We start from the raw sequence: 19196 nt of genomic DNA, 5'->3' as shown, positions 1-19196 counted from the left end.
AGCTCTCTCGGTACCCGAGTGATAAAGCCCCTTGAAAACTTGTCGAGCATATATGCGTGCGAGATCAACAAATATTCTAAGACATTGCTTTTCAACCCCTACGGAGAATGTCACCTCTGAGGCTCGGCGTGTACTGGTCAGTGGTCAATATGCCCTCATCTTCTATATTTATCGCCTGTCAGTCTTGCCTGCGTTCGTCCGTGTAATATGATACTGCTACTTGTTTTTTGTTTCCTCCTATCAAAGAGTAGCGCTGTCGAGATTTTGGATCTAGTTCTATATCTAAAGTATCGAGTTTCCCCGTCAGTTCCTATCACGTCTTGACCCCATCTCATCGCTTCGTCTCTCTCCCTCTAAGTAAACGCTCTTTCTCATTCCCCGCCAATATTTGTTTCATTTTCCGTCACCATTTTCTTATCTTTATTCCAGAAGTCTTCCATTATTCCTAACTCCCATTAAGGATTCCCTTTCAAGGTCGTGCTGCTAACCTGCTCTTCATTAATTCATGACCTTCAACTATTTTTGTCTTTGGTTATGCTGTCCTAAAACTTTCTTTCTGTCGATTTATTTTTAGTCCCCTGCAACCTTCTCGCGAGTTTGATCTGGTTACCAAATCCTTTGGCTATTCTGATTTTGAATTCAATTTTTCTTAAATATTTTTCTAAACATTATCATAATTCCTTAGTACTATGTTCAACCTCTGAGAACTATTGGTATCGGTTATTTCAAGGATGGTTTTATCAACTCATTTACTCATGTAACACAGGATTTTACCCACTTTCGAGCCCCTCTGGTGTGTTTCAACGGTTCATGTTCATCATACTTTTTTTATACACTAACTAGCATATACTAAAACTCACTGCATTTTACACCACATATAATGCAATCCATTAAAAAAAAGATGGCAAGAGTTCAAAATCACGCTGCTTTGGCAGTGCCAATAGATGGCTCTGCTCGCTGATGACGTCACGTGTTTTATGTTGGACAGGTATGGTAGGCTGGTAGCCCGACCGTTTGCCCGGTCAAGTGTCATGCTGCTTCCTTTTAGGCAAACTGCAAGATCAACTTCGCTTCTTTTCGCTAGCTCACGCTAGTGAAAGCAGGTAATCCTTTTTTGATCGTTCACATCAGCTATATAGTGTAACGGAAATATCCATACCTGTCATATATGAGGTGTTCATGCACCAGCACTGGGAAGATACTAGCCTAGTAGGCAACACCGAAAATGAGCTGTCAACTGCCATTTTCCATCTACCTCATAACACCTGCACATAATGCTATTAATTTAACAACAATAAAGTTTAGATACTCAGTCCAGATATCTGAGCATACTGTAGAAGAGACACTGGGATTTCTTTGAGAGGCTATAGGCCTAGTAATGTAGGGATGCCTATTATGATTTTCCTTTAAAATGTTGTCACCAATATATACCTTTCAGAATATTAGGCCTGGTAGCGAAAATGAACACTGCTGTCAGTTGCCCAATGTGTTTGTGAATTACTGAAGGAGACTTGTTGGTAGACGGAAATTTCCATTTCGACGAAGAATTTTGAAAGCATGTGCACGTCGATGTTGTACGTAAAATGACGCCAAAGGTCTGATGTGATGTGGCCACAACCTGAGCAGAGTTGCTGAATATCACATTTTTTTTTTTTTTCATTTTTATCATAATGGATAACAGTAGATAATGGAGATTGTTTACTGCAGAACCTACGAGAATATTATACTCTGAAAAATAAAAGCCGGTGTTCTATAGTGGGAGGCAAACACTGCCTAATTCGAGTCACGGGGAAGTTCAATGAGGTGTGGACTCGGTGACGGTGAGTGACAGTCCGAGTTGGGAAGCCATTGTGGTACGGCAACGGGAGCGGGTGGAGGTCCGTGGAGTAACTTTGCTGTGGAAATCAGCAAGAATTTATTACGTGAAATACTATCATCGTTTAAAATAAAGTAAGTTGAAGCACCTTTCGTAGTGTTCATTATGTGCAGATGAGGCAATAGCCGCCTCGGCAGTTACCACAACGCTATGCCTCATGCTGTTAACCTTTGAACAAGTTTTCTTTAGGCCGGTTTAGCTAATTAACGCAGCCAACCAACCTACGAGAAATTGAACATTTTTCTGATAAGAAATCTCGGATAAGGTCACAAATGCAACTAATTCTGTGAGATTTCCGTCTTTCTCCGTCTTGTGATGCCATACCACCGACGACACCGAAAGATTCTTACCGTATGTGGTAACAGGACGAAACGCGTCCTGCCAGAAGCAGTTAGTCACAATGCGTTAGGCCATGTATTATCTGTAGGTACTTCGTATTTCTTGAATACGTTCATCAAGTAGAACGTTATGCTTTAAGAACGATTACACTTTCCGTAGATGTGGCTGAGAAAAGAAGGTAGCTCTCGTGCTATAGGCCTAGTGTTGGTTAAACCTGCTAACTAATGTTTTACTTAATTAAAGTAATTCGAGGAATAATTATTCCTTAATATTTTACACAATAATTTGGCTGCATTGATATGATACAAAGCCACTGTGTATCATATATATATATATATATATATATATATATATATATATATATATATTAAATGTAAGTCTATATCTGGCCTGATGTGTTTATGTGATTGGATCGTGGAATATACTCTTTATCTGTCATAGTACAAGCTTAATAACATAGATTGTTGAATAAACGGTGCTTGTGATTGGAAACTATATGATGAACTCTTACTGGTAAGGTAAACCTAGTTTGGTTATAAACTTCATCCTACCATGCTTGCCGAGAGAAAGAAGAGGGAGGATTGTACCAGGGCTGCCAGATTTCCACACTAAGGAAATCCACACTAGGTCTCAGACAGTTGCCAGTTATGCAATATATTCGACTTTATCGAACAGGAATGTAAAGTTGTTTAACATGATCTTGTAAGTGCTCAAAACTTAGCATATGAATTCCCAACCAGTAGATTTTTTTTTTAACTGATAAATAAGGATAGACAATGACCCTTTCCGTTTTTAGCTCATATTGTTTTAAACATTTAGTTAATTTATATTGTTTTTTTTTATGAGAGGGTAAAAGAAGCAAAACTTCTCAACAACAGTCGGTACTCTTTTAATATGATGATGAAACACTGCAATGAAAGTTATTTAATTTGACGATGAAAAAAAGTAACATAGGTGTTTTACAACAAGTTTATATAACATAAGGCATCTTAATCACATCATCGTATGAAAAATAACGATAATTTATGATGTTCAATCCGGCATTATTGCCATAAATATAATAACTAGAACCTATATGTTGGGTCAACTAACACTGTTGGTTAATATGCTCGCAAGTGAACTTTATTTAAAAAAATAAATATCGCGTGTATTGTAATCAATTAGGCAATTAACATAATGTTACGAATAACTTTCATGAAGAATTTGAAGCTGCAAATGATGTCTTATTTTTTAAGAGTAAAGTAAACTGACAAACAGGTATCCTGGACCCTTGGCTAATGTACTATAAACCATTTAATATGTTTCATGAGGGATTTAATTACCCTACTTGCATTATTAAACAATTTCGCTCTAACTTTTATCGTTGTTATAACTCATAGTCAATTCATGTTTATTGGCAATGATCAACTGACTAAACGAAATCGGTGGAGCGCTAGATCAATCTATACTTGATAAACTAGGCCTAATGATGTTTTTGCTAAAAGGTCTTACGTTTATAATCGAAATTACAGTTATTTTGAAATCATTAAAGCCCGTTCCTTATTTTAAACAAAAGTTTTGTCCAAACTGAGTAGTTGTAGAATAACCAAAACTGATTAATGACAGGCACATTAATTAAATCATTTTCACAATGCAAGAAAAATTGGCAAATGTGTATTGCAAAGCTGTAAAGTCATCGCTGACAATAAAAATAATTTGCGTAACCAAAATGGCAGTATACAATGTTTGCATAACATAACACAGAAAATTTTCAAGAAAAATATAGCCATCAAAACTAGCAAATTTAACGAATAACTCTCTAGTAATTATGAAAAAGTATAAATGTAGATTTTTGTTGAGAACCATAATTGAAAAATAATTTTTGAATAGGTAACCTGAGGTTGGTTGGCGCCTAAGAGAACCAGCCAGTTCGTACGGTCAAGATCTTAGCTTATATTCTAGGTCTTGGTTTGCACCATGAAATCAACAGGTCAGTCGTTATGCATCTGATAAACATCCAAACGCATCCACAAATTAAAAAAGATAAAATTAATTATTTATCTTTTTATGGATATTATTTGTGGTGTGGACATTTATTAATAAAATATAATAGTAAACAAATTTTTTTTCCATAATTTTTTTATTAGATTTTAACTAGCATAAAACGCTTTCTTAAGTTAAAAAGCGTAGGGAAAATATTTACGTTGTGGATTCCACACTCTCCACCCACCATTCCAACAATGTGGACAAGATAAAGCCGTAATTCAGTGACGATCATTTCCAACACTTCGGCCAGCCCTGGATTGTACCTGGGCAGGATGTATACGTGTTGTAGTAGTTTACAATAATGCCTAGAAATGCACCGCTCTCGATGAGGTCAAAAGTGGAAATCTACAAAAAATAAATAAATGAAAATAAACTGGATCCCAGTTTACCTTCTACAGGTATCCAATTTTTACCTCATCGAGACTGGTACTAGTACATTTCTTAGTTCCATTGTTTTACAAATCGTACATCCCGAACAGGGAGTCTCTCTCTCTCTCTCTCTCTCTCTCTCTCTCTCTCTCTCTCTCTCCTCTCCTCTCTCTCTCTCTCTCTCAGCATGCTCGTGGGATAAAATTTACCATCAATAAGAGCTCTCTCTCTCTCTCTCTCTCTCTCTCTCTCTCTCTCTCTCATCTCTCTCTCTCGTCTCAATCTCTCAATCTCTCTCTCTCTCTGCCAGCATGGCTCGTGGGATCAAATTGACCAATGAGGTTTACCTTACCCAGTAAGAGATCACCTTATATAAGTAGTTTCCAATTACGAGCACCATTTATTAAGCAATATGAAGAAGTTTGCAGTGAACTTAATATATATATTTATGTTTCACGATTCAGTCACATAAGCACAGCAAACGAGAAAACCGGTTATCCAAAGAGAAAAGCAGAGATCACAATTGAAGTGATAGGTCTAGGCCTCTAGGGTTATGCTGTTTCATGTTTTTCGCTGTCTCTGGTGAAGGATTCGTTGCCATGAGGTGAATATATTGGCTTTTGCACTAGAGTAATATTTACTCTAAACTATTTTTTATACTTAAATATAACCAGACCATAATTTCTGGTAGTTTCAAAACGATTGTTGGGCTAATGAAATCGGGCATCAGTCACCGGACATTATGGAACTGAGTATATCCACCGTCTCCAGACGAGTTGTAAATGCAATACCGTTACAAATAGAGACGTCTCAATGGAAACCATGGACATTTTAACTTTTTTTTTTATTTATGGAGAATGCAGTCGTTGTTTTTGTTGTTTTGGTTTTTGCAGCATCATATAAGATAAAGATGTTAATATGACATATTGGATGTTCATCCCAGTAGTCCAGTCTTTGAAAATATTTAAGAGATGATGCAGTTCATTTTTATTACCACATATTACATCAGCCAATCAAAAGTGATGAATACATCATGATATATAGAGGCTTTGTATACATATATGTACCGCAAATTGAAATAAAATCACTTCTTGTATTGTTGCATTATATTCATGGTCATTTGATTTTTTATACTTTATGAATAAGTTATTTTGTTCGAGAGAATGCTTCGTAAACTTCAATATACTCTTTGAATAAATTTCATTGTATTAGTAGACTTTTAAATGGTGGGATTTCATCATTCTTATGCTTATGCATTATGTCCACGCTCTTCAGATATGAGTTTATTCCTCAGTTTTCCCATTATTTTTCCGTTACATCCAAGCAGTAAATACTGGAAAATATATGGGGTTTGTCTTTAAGCTCGTTACAAGAGATTGGGTGTACACAGTATTAAGTTGATAGACAAAATCCTCAAAATTATAATCGACCAACGAGAGTTCCATGTTCGTGACGACAGATAAAAATGTATGTAGCAAAGATAAAATTCATACTGTGCGTGATTTTGGTATAAATGTCATAGACACATGGGGTATCAACGATTAAGACTAGTAGAGCCCGGGTATGAGATACAACTGGTACAGCTATTGAAGTATTCAGCAGCTTTTCCCCCATTAGCAATATCTGGCATTTAATCTCGCGTTGGTTCTTCACAGCGCTCACACGGTACTGTTACGGTGTTACCCATTGCCACATTTCCACTCCTCTTATTGGCTATGATTCCAGCGCCAACATTTGTTGTGAATCCTTTAATTTCCGTAGCATGCTAACATTACCGTACTAATGTCTATAATTCATATAGAATGAAAAGGAAAGTCTGAGAAAGATATATATATATATATATATAATATATATATATATATATCACACATACACACACACACACACACACACACACACACATATATATATATATATATATATATATATATATATATTATATATATATGTACATGCCATTTCAGAAGTGTGCATTACTCGTCTTTCACCACCACTATGAGACGGCAGTGAGCACCTATCAGTCACAGGAGTGGTTGTTCAATTTCCGCCAGCTTTCATATTTACTGGAGGTGCCACAAACACCGCAACTTGCATTAGTGCTCTTGCCATGATCAAAAACGATTTGGAACAGTGTTTAAGATTTTTTTTGGGTTTTTTTTTTTTTTTTTTTTTTTTTTTTTTTTAGAAGCACGTTGCACGAGTTACCCGGTCTCGCGTTTCCGCGTCTCATTATTCACAAGGTAAGATGAAAACCATGATTGTATTTAAGTATATGTATAGGTTGTAAATGTCAAAAGAGTAATATATTGTTTACTTTTGTGAAAAGGATGTTGGAAATGGCAGTACATAATTGAAGGTTACATCAATAAGTATAAATGTTTCTTTTACAGGCTTCCTGGATCTAAAGACTATCCCATTAGGGAGTGATAATTACGAATGCCAACTTGCTACATAGCTGTAATTGCACACTTTATTGAAAGGTAAGTTTTATTGTAAGACACTTCAAATGTTCAATACAAGAGCTCATTCGTTTTTAATGATCAGGTTCAAATCCTTGTCGTTGTATAGCTTTCGTTGTTTTATCTCATTTATCTAAGTTTTCTTTTACATTGATTATTCTTTACTTTTCTGTTGGTGTTTCCTTTCATTGGCTTGTAGCATTCTCGGTTGCTGCTTGGATAATATCCATGATAACAGTTTAACGTCACCATCGACTGTAAATCAACTTCCAAAGTGTTAACCTCAAGGGCTTGTTCTTATAAAAAAACGTAAGTGGAAAAAATCCAAGATAAAAATAATTACAAATGCCGTTTGAAAAACATTGATGATAGTTCGTTGTCGGTTAAATCAGATTTGAGATTAGTTAATCTAAATTATCTTCACACTGATTTTTAAGTTTTCTAAGATGCCCAGGTAATTTATTGTTCTGCCACATACTCTCAGATAATTAGATGTTTCAGTTAAGACCGACTGTGTTTTTTAGTGAGTGCGCTGATTGATGGCTCGTAACATTATTTTACATCAATACCCACTATTACAATACTTGGGGTATGGAATCTCAGCGGTAGAGGTAACTCCCTGTTTCTGTGTCATAATTCTGCTACATAAATGCTTTGCCTGAACTGCTGGTGCTGGTTCCCCATCTCAGGCTCACAGCTCAACATCATGTTATAGATCCCGGAAGTGTATTCACAACAACGGTTAGGCCATGGAACTGAATGTTAGCTCATGGGATAGGGTAGATGTGAGTAGCATGCTGAGTGTCTGAATGTGAGACAGTGATTGTTGGACACGACCAGCAATAAGGTAGTCATTAGGCCCCGCCCACACGGGCGAGCTGTGCTCGACGAACTTTGCTCGGTGTGACGTCAGAAGCACAAAGGTAGCGGAAAAGTTCTGACTTTCCCCGCTTATGATGTCACATCGAACACAGCTCGTCGAGTTGATTGTGTGGAAAGGGCTTTAGGTTGATTAGTATAGGTTTGAGTATGTAAATATTTGTTAATTCGATGATAGCCTTGCTTTGTGGTATGGACAAATGGTTTGCATAATTAGTGACTGGCTATTCGGCTATCACTCAAATCGGGCGAGATCTTAATTAAAAAGGCTTTAGAAGTAATCTTTGACCTGGGTCATGGGTTTGATAGAGTTGACTTGAACGAACTTACCTGACCTAATTGTCTAATTGATTAGCATTATTCTTAGAGGTATCCATTGCCTTCAACGAAGGTACAGCATTCCTAAGACACTTTGCTAGCTTGCTTTGTTTTATCCAGCAAATAAATGGCTGAGGGAATATGGGGCGAGAGTCCTTAACTTACAGAAGTGACTTTCGGAAACTGGCAATGCATGCATATTTAATATAAATTAAAAATATAAGATATATGTATATAGTATATTAGATATTATATCTTAATGATATATATATAGATATATATGTATGCGATATTTGACCTACAAACTCTTAGGTTTCGCTTTAAAAACGACTGCTTCTTTTTTTTTTCTTTATAGAAGCGTCCATACTCTTGATATCAGTATACTAAATAACCATTCATTTTTACTTGGCACATTTTTCTTTTCTATTTGAAATTTTAACGGAAAAATATTAATTTTCCGAACATACGAGAAGTCGTTGCAATATTTCATTTTGTGATATTTGGACAGATATGCTAACATCATTCTTTGCCTAGGCGAACGAATCAGAAATTCCTATTTTATTCTTGATTTTACTCAAAAGGAGAGAGAGAGAGAGAGAGAGAGAGAGAGAGAGAGAGAGAGAGAGAGAGAGAGAGAGATGTGGGGAACGAACGGGGAAAATTCCGCCATCTCGGCTCATATGTTAGTAATAAATAATCTGGAAAAAGGTGTAGTTTTCGTTTTGAACAGTGAACTTCCATTAGCAGACTCAATTTCACAACTTTATTTAATGCACTGAACTATGTAAAAGAAACTTTATTTACTTGGCTTCATAATACCTGAATTAAATGCTATCGTGGAATTTGCAGAACTATGAGCAAATTACAATTATTGTTGGAAATTGTGCTACATACGCCAAACATAATTGCTGATAGCAACAAAGATCTTGCTGGAAAATAGAAATGCAGTATGTTATTCTTTTTCTTGTCTTGAAAATGATGTAGTTTACAGATAACTGAACTATTTCGATTTTAGCATTGCATTCTATGAAAAATTGATAAAATAGTACGTATACTGAACCAGACAGTTTAAATATGCATTTACTACAGAATATTTTATTTAAGGTTTGCTCGTTTAGCTGACAAGTTTTAGCTCCATATTAAAACATAAAGGTTTCCCTTTGCGTTATTGCGAACAAGGAATCGTTGCAAATGGACTCGTCGCTCTGATATACGTAATTTCAAAAAGAAAATGAGAATTACGTGTTGTATCGTTTAAACTATTTCGCTTTAGATATATGAAGTTAGGCTTTCCGTATAAATAAAGAAATATGATGTCGAGAGAACCCCTTGACCTGAGTAATATAGCTTTTTACTACTGTACTACATGGTTTGAATTTGACGTAATATTGACCCTCACGTTGATAAGTTTTAACTAACTTGGTTGGTTGCTCTGATTGAAACGATTAATGTAGGTATCCTTTAAGAATTGAAGTATGAGTTGGTCAACATTTTCTTACGTTTTCTCCTTTCTTCCCATGGTTTCTTTCAAAGTGCTTTGGTACTCGATTCTTTTATCCGTTGTTTGTTATTTTCCTGGTGATTTTCTCGTGAATTGATTATTAGAATGACAGTCAGTTTTTTCACATCCTGTCGTCCCATTCATCTGGATTAGTATTTTCGTTTACCATGGGTGCTTAACTGAAAGGTGAAAGCATTTCCCAGTCCTTTGATGAGGAATGGAATAACGTTTTATGCGATAATTTAATGTCAGAGGCGAAACAGTTGGTATTGTGCATCGGATTCCGCCCCATTCCCCCATCTCCCCGGAGGGGGTTTGTGTGGGTAGTGCCATCAGTGTACCTCACGCGGGACTCTTGTAGGCAGCGTCCCTTCGGCCCCTAGCTGCACCCCCTTTCATTCATTTTACTGTACTTTCCTTCATATTCTTTTTCTTCTATATGACTTTCAACCCTCTCCTGACAGCAGTTTCATAGTGGTACTGCAAGGTTTTCCTCCTGTTACACCTTTCAGACCTTCCGACTATCATTTTCCCTTTCAGCTCTGAATGACCTCATAGGTCCCGGCGCTTGGCCCTCGGCCAAAATTCTATATATACTCCATTTCATCCCCCCCCTCCCCCCCAAACCCCCATCTCAAGCTATATAAAATCTCTCATATTTTCCAGAGATTCCAGAAGCGACACGCATCAAGAAGAGACGTGATTATTTCGGTAGAAGGTCTTTTCAATATGGCTTTTGGCTGTGATGTTTTTAATTTGCGACCCTCCTGTCTTCAGGCTGAATAGAATTTGGGCAAGCCTGTGTCGCATGATGTTGGCCTCAGAAAATATTCGTTGTCCTTTTTCAATAAATTGCTGCTTTTTTTTTAAGCCCATTATAAAAGCGAACGATCTCCAATGTCACTTGAGAATCTTCAAGATCTGTTCTTAACATTACGTTTCTAAAGGTTTGTGATATATTTTGTAATGATGTTTGCAAAATAAATGTTGAGTATTGATTTGTTTGTCAGCACCGCTTCTTAGCATGATTATGGATTCGTCCATGGTGTTGCTTGACTGCTAGAGAAAAGTGATTGTTTAACTTTTACGTTTATATCATTTACAGTAACCTCGTTCCCTTCTCCACTGGAACACTATACCACTCTCCTCATTATGGGGCTTTACTGTAATTATTCATGATACCTATGGCAGCGCCTCAATGGCGTGATCGGTATGGTCTTTGTCTGCCACCTCGGTGGCCGCGAGTTCGATTCTCGGGCATTTCATTGAGGTGTGAGAGATGTGTATTTCTGGTGATAGAAGTTCACTCTCGACGTGGTCGGGAAGTTACGTAAAGCCGTTGGTCCCGTTGCTGAACAACCACTGGGGCCATGCAACGTAAAAACACCATACAAGCAAACAATGGCTAAACTTTCTAAGGAAAGAGCTGAATCTTGGATGGATAGGGTTGCTGAAAGAATGGCCTTTTTATATCCTTTCAAAGGAATTCCTGTTTTTTTTATTTCCAGTACATTGTGCAATAGCACCATGATCTGTGCGACCTTGAAACCCATTGCGCTGCTTCTTTTAGAGGGAGGTTTGTTTCGTGCCGAATGGAGTTAGGAAGTGAAGATGCTTGCTTTGTTTCTTACGTCAGACGGTGGTAAATTTCTGGTCTCAAAAAGATACTGCCGGGTCCACATTTGCACCCAAGTAATGCTCCATATAGCACTATTATGGATTGCCCTTTGTGTTTATTTATTTATTTATTTATTTTTAGTTCAATGGGGATGGACGTTCCTCCTTCAACATGAAGATCCTAACCTAGAAAGCTCTGAGTGTATGAAAAGAAGCTCCCTGCTGAAGGGCAGTAGTCTTCCGAGAGGATTTAGTATTCACTTGGTTTTTCTTAGTTTTCGTACCAGGGTTCAGCTTTTTTTTTTCCTTTTAAATATGCTCATCCATACAATGTTGTCCAACCATTCGCTTTTGTTCCTTGTATATGGAGCGCTGGTTCTTATTGGCCAGGATAAGGTCATGTTGTGGCAGGTAAAGATTCTGAGACATATTCCTTAACAGTGGTCTTAAGGAACATCCTTTCGCCTATGACCTAGTGAAAATCTGGCATAAGAAGGTATTTATTTTGATGGTGGAATCCATTTTTCTTAAAAAAAGTTCTTGACTGCCATGCCAAGAAAATGAGAATACCGCCCCCCTCCCCCCCAAGTTTTTTTGGTTCTCATTGTTTAGTGGACATGTTTGTTCGCATTTGTTGCATAATATTGGGGATTAACAAAATGGTTTACTCCCAGAACAGTATCTTGGTGTCATTGCGCACTTTGATATCTCTCTCTCTCTCTCTCTCTCTCTCTCTCGGGCACGGAGAAAAGAGGCTTAGGCAAACAATGGGCAATTCTGTCCGAGTTGAATCGAAGAAAAAAGATATTAAAGGACCCATCCTCACAGCCAGTATCAAATACATTTTCAATAGAAACGTGATAGATCTTTTGGAGGGAAGGGAAAGGAGATGGCCTTAGTTTTATCAAGTTGAATAATAGATAAAGATTTTCTCAGATCATACGGATTGCTCTTAGTTTTAGTTTTGATCTAATATCAAGATATTGGATTTTTTTTGTGTGCAATACTTTAGATTCAGCAGTGTTACCCATTCTTCTTTTGCTCAACAATTATCTCACATTTATTTAGAAATGTATGAAAAAACGTAGTGATTACAAGTGACCGCTAGGATATGAGAATAAGCTCTAGTCAAAGCTTCAGCTAAAGGATAGAATGAGGTTACATTGTATTGTATCTACCCTCAAATCACATTTTGCCAAGGTGTGCAAAACTGTAAGTTCCCTTGTTAGAATTCAACTACAAGGCCTTGTGGGCACTTTTCTGCTTTGTCTCGCAGCTTGAAGAGGTGGTTATACCCAAAGGTGGCTGAATAGCTCGCTTTCACTTCCAATCTCCGTAGGGTTTGCTTAGGTATTCACACCAAAGGTCTTAGATTTAGTTTAATGGTCTTTGGTTTAGAAAATGACAACCTCTGGTCCTCCTTCGGTACCCAAGGAGGATGTTTATCCGTCTCTACTTTTGTCTATCCGCCATTTTGACATTGTGTCTGTCACACTTGGCTTTTCATTTGTTGAAGTTATTGCAGTCAACCATAGTACAATGGTAAACCTTAACATATATATTGTGTTTCACTGAAGATTATCCCTGTTTAGATGTCTGTAAGCGTGTCAGACACACTTAACTCCCTTAGTACTGTAGATTTTTGTCATATTTGGTATATGAAACGAGATCATTTTGTCTGTATGTCTTCCAGTATGTCTGTCATGTTTACCTTGTAATCTGAATTTCTTCAAGTTGAAATTATTTCAAACTTGATACATAAGGAAACCATTATACAGTGAAATGAATGACAAGAGATTTTCCATGTGTCATTCAGACTATTTCTGTAGTGTCTGTCACAGTTACTTGCTTTATAACGCCTATGCATTTGTAGGGATTTCAGTCAAACTAAGAAGACTGGCCTACATGCATAAAGGTAAGAGAATTGGGATCATCAGACTGGCTGTTCATCTGTCTGCCCCTCATTGGTGCTTGTCGTGCATGCTTTCTATTCATAACTCTTCTTATACTGCAAATTTATCCTTTACTGTTGAATGAATTTGAGTCAAACTTGGTACAAAAGTTGACCAGTCATATTTAGTACAAAGGTAGAGCTCCAACCATACAGATATGCACATGTATATGTAGATATATATATATATTATTATATAATATTATATATATTATATATATATATGTGTGTATATACGTATATTATATATATATATATATATATATATATATATATATATGCAAATATATTAACACTTTTGGTTCTTATGTTTTTACACCTCTTGCTCCTGTATCCTCTACCGATTGAAATTCTCTCTCTCTCTCTCTCTCTCTCTCTCTCTCTCCTCTTCTCTCTCTCTCTCTCTCTCCCCACATTTTGAGTAATTTTTTTTTTTTATTCTACATAGTTTGTTGCGAGTTGTGCTTATCATGTTCATGAGAATGACTGTGACTCACTTGGGTCGTTGAGTTCTTCACTGTTTTCTTTCAGCTCTGCTACACTTAAAATACGGCTATGGTGTTGGTAACTGACTTATTGTCAGACATCCCAGAAAGAGAGAAGAGAGAGAGGAGAGAGAGAGAGAGAGAGGAGAGAGAGGACAGATGCCAGAAAGCTTAATCTTTCATCCGTGGGGAGCCCCTTTTCACTCCGAAGTTGTTAGCTAACACGTTGTTAGATCCTCGGCAAAAGTGTAATCCCATTCACTCTTGTTTTTTAGATGATCGTTTGTTCCGTTTATAAATTTCATTCACCGAAGCGTCACCAGTCTGCTTTCCTTCGTTTTCTGGAGTCTTGCATCATGCGTTCCCTTGGTTATACGTCATATTTTTTCCCAATATATCATAGCCGCTTTTTTTTTTATGCCTCGAACTTCCCTTTAATCCTGGCTAACCGTTTAGTTAACGCCGCCGCCGGCTCTCGCTGATCTTGTTTTTTGTTGTTGTTGTCTCGGCCTTGAAGCCATCCATCCTCCTCTGTCAGCACAATTATGATTAGGCGCAAGCTCATCCATCATCCGTGTACTCCTTCAGATATATCGGCTTTGACATCGGGGAGCGAGTGTGGTGCACTGATACCTACACATTCCTGACGTTCCATGTTTTAAGTAGAGACAAGCATACGAACGTGCACTCTTTATATATATATATATATATATATATATATATATATATATATATATATATATATATATATATATATATATATATGTACATATATATATATATATATATATATCTATATATATATATATGTTATATATATATATATGTATATATATCATATATTATATGTATAATGTTTTCTTAGGATGTTAAAAGACAGCGCAGCCTCTTTTATCAGCCCACCATGCCATCGAAGCGTCATAAGGTCCAGATATGATAGTATATTTCTCTCTCTCTCTCTCTCTCTCTCTCTCTTTATTAAGAAGAGAATTTCTCATGCAAATCTTTGCCTCATTTGACGCCTTTCAAAAATCAGTCTCATTTGATCAGTTTCTCGATTGAGCCGAGGAAAAGTTATTTTTGCCTTGAACGACAACGTTAACTACTACGTTGGGGATGGAATGATACGCAGTATCTGTATATATAAATATGTTTATTTATATTTTCACTGTTCTTATCTTCTACCCATGTACAGTACATCAATCTATACTACTCCATGTGTGTTTGATGACCTTTTGACTTGTAATTGTTAAACTACTACATATTTAAATACAGGTTTTATTCCACAAAACATTCTCCTCCCATGTAATATTAATATTACACGGGGTTCTGTACAGTTCGTCTCTACAAAAGACGGTTGGTGATAAGAAACGCAATGCTTAAGGTGTTTATGTTGAATGTCTTTCGTGCAGGTGACGTAAATGTACCTTGAACCAGAGAGAGAGAGAGAGAGAGAGTAATAAGCACGTTATGTCGTCATTAATCATAGTGCTTTGAATTGAAGGCTATTGGGCCACATCGAAGCTCGTCTTGAGATTCAGTTCATGTGCTGCTTAAGAGAAAGTGAACGTATATATATGAATGTATGTTGACAATTTGTTGACTTTGTTACAACCAAAATACACAGGTTCGTTTGAACGATTTTATTTCATTTTCAGTTTGTTCTACCTATATACTATTTTTGTGACCGCTTTCCTACAAATTGTGTTGATAGATATGGGTATTATTCATACACATGCTTCCAGTGCGAAGATGGGGTCGTAACATTGGTGAGATTTTGATAAGGTCTCTGTGAATGGCTCATTTTTCTTGAAGAACATGGCATAATATCAGTTTGTATGAACACGTTACGCTTTTCATTGAATTTCACCGAGTTGATGAAGTTCTGTTCCTTCCGATTGTAATGCTGTAAACGAAGCTAATAATTTCCAGAAATGATTTCCTTTGATTCTCTGATGACCTTGCTTTATGAAAAGCTTATTTTCTTGATCATACTCGGATTTCTGACGTCTAAGCATCCATAATTTAAATCAGCAACATGACTGCTTAATTGTCTGGCGATAATTTTCCTTTTAGGGAAATGGGGTGAAATTATCTGCTATTCTCTTATGTAACAGTGGAATATATTATAGTATTTTGCTTGTAGTACAGGAGTCGAAATAAATTCTCTTTTATAAAAAGTTGCTTCTTATATTCAGTTTATTTTTTTTTTTCTTAAACCATTAAACTGGTATCCGTAGTGAAAATTAGAATAAGAATGACAATTTTTTGAAATTGCGAACCTATTGGACGAAATGATATCAAACGTACGTGGTATGACTCCAGATCGGAGTTGAGACAACCGGCAATACCGAATGTCATGCAGAGTTAATTTATTGCGCTGGATGGATCATTTCGCTCGTAAAACTGCTGAATTTAGCTGAATGTCCAAAGGAAAACCTGCGGAATTGAGGAGAATGGGCACATACATTATAACGATTAAGGGAAAACTAGGTTAATTTAGGTCAGTGGACATGTGACTACGATTAGTGTAAGAAGTTAGATTTTCGAAAACATGATTCTTACGGTTAAATAGAATAATTGAGACAAAAATAATTAATCAGAATAAGTAAACGAAAACCCGACTAAAATCAAAGCAGCTTCATTCAGTTATTTCCGTCAATGAAGACACTGTTGATTGAGGTAACTGAAATAATGAGAGTCAATTCCCGTATATTCATAAATGCGAGAATGATTAGTGCATGTCAGTGTAATAGTGAAAACAAAAGTTGATAATTATAATTAACGACAGCAGCGGACAATTGTTATCTGTTTAGATTTCAGAATCTCGAGTTTTATATTGGAATATTTCAAGCAATGAATTACGTTGGTTGAAGATTCTGAGTTCGTCTCAAGAATGTAGATTTATGTAACAGAATTTGTCAGATGCTGATTATATACCTTTAACGAGTGATTGTTTAGAGTTAAAGGTTTATTTTTTGAAGCGTTAGTTGTGCGATGTATCATTAGTATTTCTGAAGTAGTTTCTTTTGGTTATATCATTAGTGTTTCTGAAGTAGTTTCTTTTGGTTATATCATTAGTGTTTCTGAAGTAATGTCTATCGTGGTGTAAAGTTACGAGAAGTTTGTGCATCACTTCCACTGTTCTCTCTCTCTCTCTCTCTCTCTCTCTCTCTCTCTCTCTCTCTCTCTCACGTATTAAGTGATGATATTTCTTACTCTGTGACTCCCTTCTCACCCTGTTGATACTGCACGTATGATCCTTCTTGTTGTAGTTTATAACTCTTATGTAATAATTTTTCTTTATGTATGTAATATATTATATATATATATTATCTATATATATATCATATATCTATATATATATATATTATATTATATATAAAAATATATATATATCTAGATATATATAATCTATAATATATATCTCTATATATAGATATATATATATATATATATATATATATATATATATATATATATATATATATATATATATATCTGTATGTATGCGTGCACGTGTATACATGTCCACGTAGAGCAAATATATACATCTGTTTGTGTTTTTTCTTTGTTTACAGTAATACAAATCAATGTATACATGTATATTCATACATACAGGCATGAACGTATTAAATGACTCTGAAAAAACTTAACTCTAATTCATATTTCACATGTACACCCTGTTTTATTGGTTCATATAATAAAGCATACGCAATACAGGCATTATTTGACATACGAACAACGGCAAAATGGAATTCCTGTCCTCTCTCGACATTGTGAAGTTTCAACTAGAACTCGCTTGGATATTCTTCATGAGACATCCGAAATCGATGCTCTTATAGCTTATACTTAACCGAGAATTCTTGTCAGAGCTACAAACAATCATTAACTGAAAATATACAACATTAATATTTTTCAAAACTTACAAAAATCCTAAATGATTAATTCATATGTTGATGCCTTGGAGATTCGTACAAAGCATGAAAATATGATGAAACTTGAGATCGAGGGTCTGGTGGCATATACTTAACCAAGCATTCTTGTCAGAACTTCAAACAATCATTAACTGAAAATATACAACATTAATATTTTTCAAAACTTACAAAAATCCTAAATTATAAAATCATATGTTGATGCCTTGGCAATTCGTACAAAGCATGAAAATATGATGAAACATATAAGATCGATGGTATGATGAGCATATACTTAACTGAGAATTCTTGTCAAAACTTAAAACACCCATTAGCTGAAAATACAGTAATAATTTCTTTCAAAATTTACAAAAATCCTAAATTATAAATTCATAGGTTTATGCCTTGGAAATTCGTACAAAGCATGAAAATGTGAAGAATGATTTCTAGTAAATTTTAAGTGTTACAAAATGTTAATGTGAAAGTATTCGTTCCCTGGAAATTCTTAGCTTCAACACCGTAAAAAAAAAGTGAGCAAGAAACGTACAGATGTATTATACAGGAAATGCAAGGCTCAAGTAATCTTGATCTTTATGCGTGAAACTCTGTGGCATAACGGTTTTCCTGGAAATACAAAACAATGAAAATCACAATGAAATCATTAAGGGGATCGATAAACCTCGAAACAAAATATTTAGGAATTTTAATTAGAAAATGACCAGGTCTTCGGTCATAAAAATGTTGGGAACATCAGGGATTTTTTATTCCTTTTTACAAAAAAAAGTTTGCGTAAATAGGATTCAGTTGTCTCTTCGCGGATGGAACGAAGAATGGCCTGATTTTCTCTTTTCGAGAGAATTGTTGACGCGAAGTGTGTTGCCGACAGCATTATGCTTTTAGCACAGGACAATTCTAAGGAAAAATAATTCGCATCTAAAGTCTCCTACCGCCCTCCCCTTTTTTTTTCTCTCTCTCTCTCTCTCACTCCCTTTCTCTCTTTCTCTCTGACTGTAATTTTATGATATGAAAGGTCACCTCGCATCAAAAGAAAGTTTCGGATGACCAATTTTGGACCTCATGAATTGATTAGAAATTTGATAACGATAAATTATCATACGTTCATTTTTGTTAATGCAAAGTGATATATGTTAACTTATAAGTTTTGTTGCCTTGACAGATTCGATGGACATCGTATTAGAGTTGGATATGAGCAGTCCTAACCATTTACCTCAGAAAAAGCGAACTCCAACAAATGCAAAGGTATGTTTTATTTATTATTTTGACAACAAATGCAAAGGTATGTTTTATTTATTATTTTGACAACAAATGCAAAGGTATGTTTTATTTATTATTTTGACAACAAATGCAAAGGTATGTTTTATTTATTATTTTGACCTAAAAATAGAGTTATGTGATTACGGCACAATGGAATGTCTTGTCGCTTACTCGTGGAGTAAGCCTAC

Source organism: Macrobrachium nipponense, chromosome 41, assembly GCF_015104395.2.
Source record: "Macrobrachium nipponense isolate FS-2020 chromosome 41, ASM1510439v2, whole genome shotgun sequence".
NCBI lineage: Eukaryota > Metazoa > Arthropoda > Malacostraca > Decapoda > Palaemonidae > Macrobrachium > Macrobrachium nipponense.
Note: the sequence above shows the minus strand (reverse complement) of the source record.